Here is a 12695-nt window from a genome sequence, read left to right on the forward strand (position 1 = left end):
GTGCTGGCACAGGCCCCCACACCGAGAATCCGCTGGCCCCAAACGCCAGTGGTGCTGAGGAGGAGAAATCCTGGTTGACTAAAGAGGCACAGGTAGCGGGACTGTTGAAATTCAGGGTCAGGAGGGTGTGAGGAACGGGGGGGGGGGGCAGGGGGCGGAGGGACCCTCCCTCGTTCACTGTGAGGCTTAGTTATGGGGTGAACTTAGCGTGGTGCCCACAAGGCCCCCAGGCCCCACCCATTAGTCAGGGGCTCCCGGAAGGGTCTGCTCCCAGCTTAGCTCGACCCAGGACTCCCACCCTCCCCACCCACAGCATCGCCATCCGAGGGAAGGCCACTTAAAGTGCGGGGGCCGCCGTGGACCAGACACCACGCTCCACACCTTGTCTCCACTGAGCCGCATAAACCCGCACGAGCCCCTCAGCCCCGCGAGAAACATCCTAATTTCAACCTCCTTTTGAGAGCTACTTAGTGGCCTGCCCACGCCTTTCTGGCCCCGAAGCCTGTGGCTTAACCACGATACCCTGAGCGTCTCACTGTCCACGAGGGCTGCCAGAGCCATGGGTCAAAGGGCGCCCAAACTGGTGGAAGGATCTGGGAGCCCTGAGTCCTGGGAAGGGTTCCTTCCTCTCTCAGTAAAGATCTCAGACAGGAGGCCTGGTGGAGGGTCTTGAGGGCGGGGACGGGGTGGGGTGGGGGGTTCGGGGAGTGGGGCGTGGGCTGAGCACAGCCTGGTTTTCCCTGCGTTGCAGCTCTTGGCGCACAATCCCAAGCAGGTAGGAGCCAGGCCTCCCCGGACCCAGAGGCTCTGAGGGTGGCCCCCCAGAGGCAGCACCAGTAGCACCTGGGACCTGTTAAAGATGCAGAATCCAGGGCCCCACCCCAGACTCACCGGATCAGAAAGCCTGGGGTGGAGCTCAGCGGCCTGTGTTGCCACAAGGGTGGGAACGGCTCCCCGGAAGACGAGACCCGAGACCCGGAAGACGAGACCCGAGACCCGGGGTCAGGTGGCTCCGGCTGCGCTCACAGCCTTGGCCAAATGCAGGAGGGTCCCCGGGAGCCGGCTCAGCGCGCCCCTCCCAGCCCATTGGTAAGTTCACCTGGAACTCGGTGAAGCCTCCGCGCTCCCTCCAAGACACAGCTGTTTCTTAAGATGAGCCACGTGGCACTTGTGACCGGGCTCCTATTGGAGGAACGAACGTTCAAGAAGTTGGCCACGTGTCTCTGAGAAAAAAGCAGGAAAAAGTGAGTCAGTGGCGGCAGGAAGCACTTAGAAGGGACTGCGGGGGGCCGAGCGCAGAGGGGCTGGAGAGGGGGGCGCGGCGGGAAACACCGCAGAGACGGGCGCGCAGCTCCGAACGGCAGGGATGGGAAACGTGCGTTCCACCTCCAGCCGGCAGGCACGCACATGCACGCACGCACGGGCACACACACGCAGCACACATACGCGCACACGCACACCAACGCACGCACACACAGGCGCATGTGCACACATGATCGCGCGTGCGCACACATGCTCACTCGTGCAGATGTGCACGCACATGCACGCACGCTCACACATGGACACGCACACGCACAAGGCTGGCGGTACTACGTATCTTGAGGCTGGCATCAGTGACAGCTCGTTCATTCATTTGTACACATTGGTTGAGCTGAATGAATGAACTTGGGATTTCTGCGCTTACTGAGCATAACTTATGCCTCTATCTTTCTACGAACAGTGACAAGAATAAGTATGTTATGCTTTCCAGGTCTGCACGTTTGCCAAAAAAAAAACCAAAAAACAAAAAACAAAAAACAGCTGAGAAGCGGATCTTTGATGAACCGGCAAGGACACAGCAGACTCGCAGGGGCCCCCGCAGGTACCACGGGAAGCGGGGAGCGCCAGCTGTGACCTTCGGAAGCCCGGCAGGAAGACCTCGCAACCAACCGGCAGCCGCTGCGTCTGCAGGGTAGGGGCGAAAGGGATGCGGCCGCGGGGTCTGCCGTGAGGCAATGACGGCCCAGCCCTGACTTGGAGACAGTCGCAGAAAGATGCCATCACTTCTTCCGGGGGATACAGGCGGGAAACCCCAGGCCGAGCCCACCGCGCCTTTGGGGAAAGACAGGGAACTGGGCTTCTCTTCGTAGCGGGGGCATTAGAGCAGCGCCTGGGGGTGGGGGTTTGTGGCATTAACCCGAAGTTATGGGGGACTGGATGAGATCGGTGGAAATGCCCATCCCAAGCCGGGGAGCAGCCCACTGCCCTCTCAGAAAGTCCATAACCTCCCGATAAAGTTTGTCTTTCTCCCGCTTCTTGCTTACACTTAAAAAAACAAAAAACAAAAAACAACAGCCCTAATAGACGTGAGTTTTAGAACAGTTAAGACTTAGAGCAAAATTGTTGGGGCGCCTGGGTGGCGCAGTCGGTTAAGCGTCCGACTTCAGCCAGGTCACGATCTCGCGGTCCGGGAGTTCGAGCCCCGCGTCGGGCTCTGGGCTGATGGCTCGGAGCCTGGAGCCTGTTTCCGATTCTGTGTCTCCCTCTCTCTCTGCCCCTCCCCCGTTCGTGCTCTGTCTCTCTCTGTCCCCAAAAATAAATAAACGTTGAAAAAAAAAATTAAAAAAAAATTAAAAAAAAGAAGACTTAGAGAAAAATTGAACTCCTAGTACAGAATTCCATACACCTCCAGGCAGTTTTCCCTGCTTAACTCTTACACTACTGCAATTGGTGACAATTCGTAACAATTCGTACAGTTCGTAACAATTCGTAACAATTTGTTACAATTCATGAGCCAATATTGACACAATGGTTTTTTTTATGTCTTTATTTTTTAATTTTTGATACATTGTTGTCAACTAAAGTTTATACGCTCTCTTTGGGTTTTCTTCTTTGCCCGGATCTCCTTTTTCTGTTCCAGGACCTCTTCCAGGGTACCTCACTGTGTGCAGTTATCATGTCTCTAGGTTCAGTAGTCTTGGCCGTGACGATTTCCGACTTTCCTTGTCTGGGATTTTGAGGAGTACCGGTCAGGTGTATTGCAGTCTGCTTCTCCAGGGGAATTTGTCTGATGCTTTTCCCTATGAATAGATTGGGATTATGAAAAAAAGTGCCATTTTCATCAAGAGTGCATGCTACCAACATGATTTAAAGAAACTTTTGTAAATGTTTATTTATCTTTGAGAGATAGAGAGGGAGACAGAGATAGAGTGTGAGGGGGGTGGGGCAGAGACAGGGAGACACAGAATCTGAGGGTCAGCACAGAGCCCCACGTAGGGCTCGGACTCACAAACCGTGAGATCGTGACCTGAGCCGAAGTCGGACACTTGACCCACTGAGCCACCCAGGCGCCCTGCTACTAACACGATTCCTGACCAGTGACGGCGACCCTGCTCACCAGCCAGTAGCCTTTTGTCAGTTTCTCCCCTGCGAAGTTTCTCCTTTTCCCCCTTTTCTGACTGTCCTGCCTGGAAGGAATCTCCACGCACAGCGCGCACTTCAGGAGCAAGGAGTTCTGCTCCCTCCTTCAGAGTGGGGTATCTGCAAACGGTATTTGAATTCTGCACTCACTGGGGATTTGCCTCTTCTTACACATTGATTTATTTGGTACCGAGGTATGACTGACATACAGCATTATATGAGCTTTGGTGTCTGACACAATGCTTGATGTGGCTACATTGCTGAATGGCCACCATGAGTCTCCTTAATATCTGTCACTGTACGTAGTTACAGAACTTACAGAACTTCCAAGATTTACTCTTAGCAACTTTCACATATACCCTAAGTATCATTAACTCAAGTCACTGCGACATGCATTTGTCTCTTCTTACTCAATTATAAGTTTTAACAGTCATTTATATCATTATGGATTCATGGATATTTATTTTATACTTTGGGTTATAACCCAATTCAACTTTAATTTTTTGCTCACATTGTTTCTGCTTTGGCTACTGGGGACACTTTGGCCTTCCTTCCTCCCTCCCTCCCTCCCTCCTTCCTCCCTCCCTTCCCTCCCTCCCCCCTTCCTCCCTCCCTCCCTTCCCTCCCTCCCCCCTTCCTCCCTCCCTTCCCTCCCTCCCCCCTTCCCTCCCTCCCCCCTTCCCTCCCTCCCCCCTTCCCTCCCCCCTTCCCCCCTTCCCTCCCCCCTTCCTTCCTTCCCTCCCTCCCCCCTTCCTTCCTTCCCTCCCTCCCCCCTTCCTTCCTTCCCTCCCTCCCCCCTTCCTTCCTTCCCTCCCTCCCCCCTTCCTTCCTTCCCTCCCTCCCCCCTTCCTTCCTTCCCTCCTCCCTTCTTTCCTTCTCTCCTTCCTTCCCTCCTCCTTTCTTTCCTTCCCTCCTTCCCTCCCTCCTTCCTTCCTCCTTCCTTCCTCCCTCCCTTCCTTCTTCCTTCCTTCCTTCATTCGTTCCTTCCTTCCCTCCCCCCTTCCCTCCTCCCTCCTTCCCTCCCTTCCCTCCTCCCTTCTTTCCTTCTCTCCTTCCTTCCCTCCTTCCCTCCCTTCCCTCCTCCTTTCTTTCCTTCCCTCCTTCCCTCCCTCCTTCCTTCCTCCCTCCCCCTCCTCCTCTTCCTCATCCTCCCCTCCCTCCCCCATCTCTCGCTCTCTCTTTCACTTCCTTACTTCCTGCTCAAGACTCACCCTGTACACCCCCCACCCAGTCCTAGGGTCTCTAAGGAGCTGGTCCCTTTCATTGCAGAGTGAGATTGAAAATCACGACCTGGGTGCTTGGTGTTCTTGTTGCCCGAGTCCCTCCGGCCCTCTTAGTGGCCATGGCAAGGAGACATAAGTGCATATGGTGACCCAACTGCACACGCGTCCATACACGTTTCTCTGTGGAGCCATCTGTGTCCGCGGAAGGTTAAACGCGAGTTCGAGATGTCTCTGAGCGCAATCCAGTAGCTCGTGGGGCCCCGGAGCCTCCTTCCCTTGCTGACCTGAAGTGTCAACTCTACAGTGAGGACCCGGCTCCCACTGCCCGCCAGTCTCTACCCGGCCATTCCGTCCCAGCACACACACACACACGGCAGCGGCACAACCGTTGGCGAGTCCCTCCCACGGGGACGAGCTTTGTGGAGCGCTGCGGTTCCTCTCGCCTTCCGTCTTACAGACTCCACTCGCGCCCAGCCTTACCTAGGTCACATTTTCCACCCACCCCTTCATCTACTTGTCGTAGCTTCGATTCTCTCATCTGTGAAAATGAACAAGGGGAGGCTCATTCCGAAGGGCACCTGGAGGCTGGGACCGGGAGCTCTCACACCCTGCCACTCAGTGTCCGTTGCAGACCCAACAGGAAGAGACTCATCTTGTGGGTGGATGCTCCTCTACCGCTCTCCTCCGCAAGGGCCCAGCCGATGAGCACGGTCGCAGCCCAGCCAATGGGAGACAGTCAAAGCCCAGCCAATGAGCAACAGTCACAGCTCAGCCAGTGAGAGACTGTTACAGTCCAGCCAATGAGAGACAGTCACTGCCCATTCATGAGAGACACTTGCAGCCCAGCCAATGAGAGACAGCCCAGCCCAGCCAATGAGAGACAGTCACAACCCAGCCAATGGGAGACAGTCAAAGCCCAGCCAATGAGCAACAGTCACAGCTCAGCCAATGGGAGACAGTCAGAGCCCAGCCAGTGAGAGACAGCCCAGCCCAGCCAATGAGCGACTGTCCCGGCCCAGCCAATGAGAGATAGCCCAGCCCAGCCAATGAGAGACAGTCACTGCCCATTCAATGAGAGACACTTGCAGCTCAGCCAATGAGAGACAGTCACAGCTCAGCCAATGAGAGATAGTCAAAGACCAGTCAATGAGCAACAGACCAGCCCAGCCAAAGAGAGACAGTCACAACCCAGCCAATGAGAGACAGCCCAGCCCAGCCAATGAGAGACTGTTACAGCCCCAATGAAAGTCAGTCACAGCCCAGCCAATGAGCAACAGTCACAGCCCAGCCAGGAAGAGACAGTCACAGCCCAGCCAGTGAGAGACTGTTACAGTCCAGCCAATGAGAGACAGTCACTGCCCATTCAATGAGAGACACTTGCAGCCCAGCCAATGAGAGACAGCCCAGCCCAGCCAATGAGCGACAGTCCCGGCCCAGCCAATGAGAGATAGCCCAGCCCAGCCAATGAGAGACAGTCACTGCCCATTCAATGAGAGACACTTGCAGCCCAGCCAATGAGAGACAGTCACAGCTCAGCCAATGAGAGATAGTCAAAGCCCAGTCAATGAGCAATAGCCCAGCCCAGCCAAAGAGAGTCACAACCCAGCCAATGAGAGACAGCCCAGCCCAGCCAATGAGAGACTGTTACAGCCCCAATGAAAGTCAGTCACAGCCCAGCCAATGGAGACAGTTGCAGCCTAGTTAATGAGAGATAGCACGGCACAGCCAATGAGAGACAGTCATGGCCCAGCCAATGAAAGACAGTCACTGCCCATTTAATGAGAGACACTTGCAGCCCAGCCAATGAGAGACTGTTACAGCCCCAATTAGAGACTGCCTCAGCCCAGCCAAAGAGAGACAGTCACTGCCCAGCCAATGAGAGACAGCCACAACCCAGCCAATGAGAGACAGCCCAGCCCAGCCAACGAGAGACAGTCACAGCCCAGCCAATGAGAGACAGTCACAGCCCAGCCAATGAGACAGTCACAGCCCCAATTAGAGACTGCCTCAGCCCAGCCAAAGAGAGAGAGTCACAACCCAGTCAATGAGAGACAGCCCAGCCCAGCCAATGAGAGACTATTACAGCCCCGATGAGAGACAGTCACGGCCCAGCCAATGAGAGACACTTGCAGCCCAGCCAATGAGAGACTGTTACAGCCCAGCCAATGAGAGATAGTCACAGCCCCAATTAGAGACTGCCTAAGCCCAGCCAAAGAGAGAGAGTCACTGCCCAGCCAGTGAGAGATGGTTACAGTCCAGCCAATGAGAGACAGCCCAGCCCAGCCAGTGAGCGACAGTCGCAGCCCAGCCAATGAGAGACAGTCACTGCCCAGCCACTGAGAGATGGTTACAGTCCAGCCAATGAGAGACAGCCCAGCCCAGCCAATGAGAGACAGTCACAGCCCAGCTCATGAGAAGCCACTATACTTAGAATGCCCAGTCCAATTCTGATGGACTGTTAACTTACAGTAGCCTTCCCACCCCCTGCCTTTCCTTTCCTCTATAAAGGAGCCTCCTCTCCTTTGCTCTTGGGACTTGCCTAGGGTTTTGCCATAGCTTGCTTGTCCTGAGTTGTCATTCTCTGCTATTCCCAAATAAGACCATATTTTTTTGCTGGCGAAATAACTGGCAGTTTTATTTTTAAGGTTAGTGTAACAAGTCTGCATTTTGGGTGATGGGATTCCCCCAAGCTCCCAAATAATAAAAAAATATTTTTACATACACTGAAATTCACTCTGCGTTGTGAAGTTTGATAGATTTTGGAAAATGCAGAATGTCATGTATCTGCATTCCAGCATCATGCAAAAACAGCTTCCCTGCCCTAAAAATCACTTGAATTTCATTTACCCATCCCCGTCCTGCCTCCTTCCAAACTCCCGGCAACCACTGATCTTTTTATTGTACGGAGCTTAGTCTTTTCCAGAATGTCATAGGGTTGGAATTACACAGTAAGTAGCCTTTCCAGATTGGCTTTTTTCATCTGGAAATAGCCATTTAAAGTTCCTCCTTGTCTTTTCATGGCTTGATAGCTCATTTCTTTTGATTGCTGAGTAATATCCCATTATATGGATGTACCAGTTCGTTCATCTATTCACCTATTGAAGAACATCGTGGTTGCTTCCAGTTTTTGGCAATTATAAATAAAGTTGCTATAAATATCCATCTAAAGTTTGTGTGTGTGGACATAAGTTTTCAGTTCCGTTGGCAAATACCAAGGAGTGTGATTGTTGGATCATATGGTAAGACTATGTTTAGCATTGTAAGAAACTGGCAAACTATCTTCTGAAATGGCTGCACCATTTTGCTTTCCTGCTGATAATGAATGGCATCTTCATCGCATTTGGAATTGTTAGATTTTTGGATTTGAGCCATTCTGACAGGCGTGTGGTGGTATCTCATTGCTGTTTTAATTTATAATTCCCTAATGACAAATGATGTGAGCGTCTTTTTATATACTAATTTACCATCTGTACATATTATTTCATGAGGTGTCTGTTTAGATCTTTTGTCCATCCTTAAAGTGAGTTTTTTTATTTTTGAGTTTTAAGAGTTTTTTCTTTTAAGAGTGCTCAGCTACAAGTTATTTATCAGATATGTGTTTTGCAAGCATTTTTCTCCCAATCTGTAATTCTTCTTTTAATTCTATTAACAGTGTCTTCAGCAAAGCAGAAGTTTTTAAATTTTGATAAAGCCAAACATACATTTTTCTATCATGGCTTGTGATTTTGGTGTTATAGCTAAAAACTCATCACCAAACCCAAGTCACCCAGATTTTTCTTCTAGGATAATAAAAAAATTGTAGTTTTGAATTTTATGTAAAGCTCTGATTCATCTTGAGTTAATTTTTGTGAAATGCGGTAGGTCTCTCTCTCTCTCTCTCTCTCTCTTTTTCCCTTTCTCTAGCTCTATCCCTCTCATCTATATCTAATGCATTTGCACATAGACATCCAACTGTTCCAGAACTATTTGTTGAAAGAAATATTCTTTCTCCATTGAACTGCCTTTGCATCTTTGTCAAGGATCAGTGGACTATATTTGTGTGGGTCTTTTCCTCGCTCTCTGTTCCAGTGATTTATTTGTGTATTCTTTCACAAACACCACACAGCCTTGGTTACTATAGCTTCATAGTAAATATTGAGCATGGGCAATGTCAGTCCTCCAGATTTGTTCCTCTTCTTCAGTATTGTGTTGGCTGTTCTGGATCTTTCCATATATACTTTAGAATCAGTCTGTTAATATCCACAAAATAACTTGCTGGGGATTTGACTGGGATTTCATTGAATCTATGGATCAGATTGGTAAGAACTGACATCTTAACAATATTAAGTCTCCCAATCCATGAACATGGAATATCTGTCCATTGATTTCTTTTATTTGAGTTTTGTAGTTTCTCCCATATAGGTCTTGTACATGTTTTGTGACATTTGTATTTAAGTATTTCACTTTTGCGCAAATGTAAATGGTAACTTATGTTACATCAATTTCAAATTCCACTTGTTCACTGTTGTATATAACAAAGCAAATGACTTTTGCATATTAACCTTGTATCCTGTGACCTTACCACAACCACTCTCAGAAGGCTTCTGTTGATGGTGGTGGTGGTGGTTCTTTGGGACACTTTACATAGATAGTCATGGCACCCATAATATCATGGATAACGTTATTTCTTCTTTCCCAATGTGAATACGATGTATTTCTATTTCTTGTCTTATTGCACTAGCTAGGACCAACAATACAATTTTGAATGGAGTGGTTGAGGGAGACATCCTTGTCTTATTCCCAGTCTTTGCTTTGTGGTAAAACATCCAGTTTCTCACCATCAAGTATAGTTACACACACACACACACACACACACACACACACACAGCATTAGCTGTTGGATTTTTACTGAAGTTCTTTGTCAAGTTGAGGGAATTGCCTTCTATTTCTAGTTTACTAAGAGCTTTTATCATGAATGGGTGTTGGTTTTGTCTAAAGTTCTTTCCGAAACAATATGACCTTATGATCATTCAAACCTTGTTCATGTGGGGTATTACTTGAACTGATTTTTGAATATTGAACCATCTTGCATACATGGAGTAAATTCTACGTCATTGTGATGTATAATTCCCTTTAGACATTGTTGAATTTGATTTGCTAATATTTTGTTAAGGATTTTTGCATCTATGCTTAAGAAATATTCTTCTGCAATTTTTCTTCCTTTTAATTCTTTTTCAGCTTTTGGTATGAGGGTAATATTGACCTCACAGAATGAATTGAAACTGTTCCCTCTGCTTCTGTTTTCTGGGAGAGTTTGCAGAAAATTGGCAATATTTCTTCCTTAAATGTTTGGTAGAATCCACCAGTGAAATCATCTGGGTCTGGTGCTGTGTTTTGTAAGATTATTAGTGACTGATTAATTTTCTTTAGTAGTTACAGGTCTATTCATACTGTCTATTTATTCTTGTGTGAATTTTGGTAATTTTCAAGGCAGTGGTGCATTTCATCCTGGTATCAGGTTTGTGGGTAGAGTTGCTCATAATAATTCTTTATCCTTTTAATGTGCATGAGACCAGTAGAGATGGCCCTTTTTTCGTGTCTGATGTTGGCGACCGGTGTCTTCTTTCCTTTGTTTTTGACAGCCTGGCTGAGGGCTTGTCAAAGTTATCAGTCTTTCCAAAGAATAAGATTTTGGTTTTGTTGATTTTTCTCTATTGATGTTCTGCTTTCAATTTCATTGATTTCTGCTCTAATTGTTACAAGCTCCTTTCTTCTGATTGCTTTGGACTTAGAGACAAGACGTCTAGTTATTGTACTTCTCTGAACTCCTCAAGGTGCCCTTTCTCATTGTGTATCTTTTCATGGTTTTCCTAGAGCACATGACCTGAGCTGCATGGATTCATATGAAGCAGCCGATGTGTGGGCAGCTTTCTGGAGTCCCTGTGAAAATAGCAACAATGTGATAGCTTTTGGAAGAACAGGCCTCCTTCCCGATTTCTGTTGCTAATCCTTGTCATCGGAATTGAAAAATCGGAAGCACAGCAGAACACTGTGTGTGCCTCTAAGATACTCCTTTTCATCAAGCAGGGTTTTCACAGGACCCCTTCCATCAGAGCGAGACCTCTCAGGATGCGGATCCTGCTGGAGTAAGCATCCCACAGCACATCTCCATCTCACAGCCATCCAGAGGAGGAGGGGGGCCCCAGGCTGCAAGCGGCAGGACCTGCTCCTGGCCTCGTCCCCTGCAGAACAGACCTGCTCAAGTATCACTTGGCAGTCAGGGGCAACTGAAAATTGGACCCCTTGTTTTGCAATCCCTGACGTTTTGTTGGAGATTAACTGAGGTGTCGGTTTCTTGGTGATAGCAGGGGTGATTTGGAGGACAGCTGAGACCCATGAAAGGAACCATTGTTCAAAATCTGAGTGAGTAACAATCACCATTGTCCTTCTCTGCAGACCCATCTTTTCTTAAATACACAAGGTTGCCTGGACTCCTGTGGGGACTTTGAGAACCGATCAGGCCACGTTGGGCAGTGTGCATTGGGGTGGGGGATCCACATTTGCTGTCTCGTCAGTGGATCCCAGTTAAGCCAAATGTTAAGAGTCGTTCTGGAGATGAAGGCCTGAGACTCAGGCATTCGTGCTTCAGCCCCTTTTGGTCTGATTAGACCCAGACTCTTGTAGCCAAATTACATATTTGTACATTATAATTTCTTTTTAACTTGGATTCCAAGAGGGCTCTTCCTCTCACCTAGATTTCTGTCTTCTCAAAAGCAACCAAGTCTGCATTAACTTTTCCTCGAAGTAAAAGTCAGATCATGTTGGGGGCCTGGGGCAAGTGTTCAAATAGATGCTCTTGTGTCACCGTTTATGAAATGAGACAAATGAACGACTAAGTATAATAGGTCCCATTCTCCCACTATTGTCTCACCTTGACAATTATGTCTTCTTGGTAACATGGAAGTCCGGGTCGGCCTCTTGCCCTGCCTACCCCAGTCCTTCTCTTCCACCCTGAGGGCCTCGAGCACATGTGTGTGGACACCACAGCCCCATCTACCAGAATGGCAAAAAGTAGAAAAGGAAAAAAAAAACCCAACAGCACAAAGTGTTGTCAAGGATGTGAAGCGGCTGAAACACTCACACACAGCTGGTAGGAATGCAAAATGGCGGAGCTGCTTTGGAAATGAGTGGCAAGGTCTAACAAAGTTAAATGCACACTTGCCCTAGGACCTAGCAATCCACGCCTAGATGTTTACCCAAGGAAAATAAAAGTTCACAAGCACACAAAAACCTGAATGTGAGTATACATGACAGCTTTTATCATGAGAGCCAAAAACTAGATACAACCCAAATGTCCTTCAACTCCTGAATGGGGAAACAAACTATGGTACATCCACACAATGGAATACTACTCAGCACTAAAAAGGAACAGACCACTGACACGTGCAAAAACGTGCGTATATCTCCAATGCACTATGCGCGGTGAAAGCAGCCAGACCTGGAGGCTATACGTTGTGTAATTCCATTTATGTGACATTCTGGAAGTGGCAGAATTATGGGAGCAGAGAACAAACTAGTGTTTAGCAGCAGTGAACAGCATTAGTTAGCAGTTTTCTGGGTGATGGAACTGTCGTTGCATCTTGACGGCGGTTGTGGCTGTGTGACTACGCATTTGTCAAAACCCACGGAATTGTGCGCCACAACGAGCGAATTAACTGTATGTTAATTAAAAATATCAAAATATGTATCTAAAAGAAAACTCAGTCATGGCGTCAAAAGGATTAGAAACACATAGGAGTTAATAAATTGTGTGGCACCATAGAGCACAACCCCAGGCCTTCCTCCAGAGCTCTTTCCATCTCCCAGTAGGTCCAAGGTCATTGTCCTTCTATCTTGTGGAGCCAAGATGCAGAGGCTGGGTGGGTTCAAGGCCACCCAATGGGCTCCAGGTAGACTTGGGGTGGGACCCTGGGTCTCCCTGTTTCCAACTCAGTGCTCTACTTGGACCACATTTGGAAAAGCTTCATTGATGACAGAGCAGATGTCTTTCCTGGGTTGTGTGGAGAACAGGCTGAATGGGCACTATCTTTTGCT

The 12695-nt window shown here is 48.8% G+C and overlaps 1 long non-coding RNA gene across 2 annotated transcripts; it reads right to left on the reverse strand.

Moving 5' to 3' along the window:
* Positions 1-2792: 2792 nt before the first annotated feature.
* On the reverse strand, positions 2793-5329 carry LOC109502966. Of its 2 annotated transcripts, XR_006583806.1 has the most exons (4): positions 5125-5329; positions 4690-4906; positions 3377-3519; positions 2793-3059 (listed from the first exon to the last, which is right to left on the reverse strand). It is a non-coding gene; the product is annotated as an uncharacterized LOC109502966 (long non-coding RNA). The 2 variants fall into 2 exon arrangements; XR_006583807.1 differs by lacking the exon at positions 4690-4906 and having other exon boundaries at positions 5103-5328.
* Between the last annotated feature and the right edge of the window lie 7366 nt (positions 5330-12695).

The sequence above is a fragment of the Felis catus genome, chromosome C1 (genome assembly GCF_018350175.1).
Source record: "Felis catus isolate Fca126 chromosome C1, F.catus_Fca126_mat1.0, whole genome shotgun sequence".
Classification (NCBI taxonomy): domain Eukaryota; kingdom Metazoa; phylum Chordata; class Mammalia; order Carnivora; family Felidae; genus Felis; species Felis catus.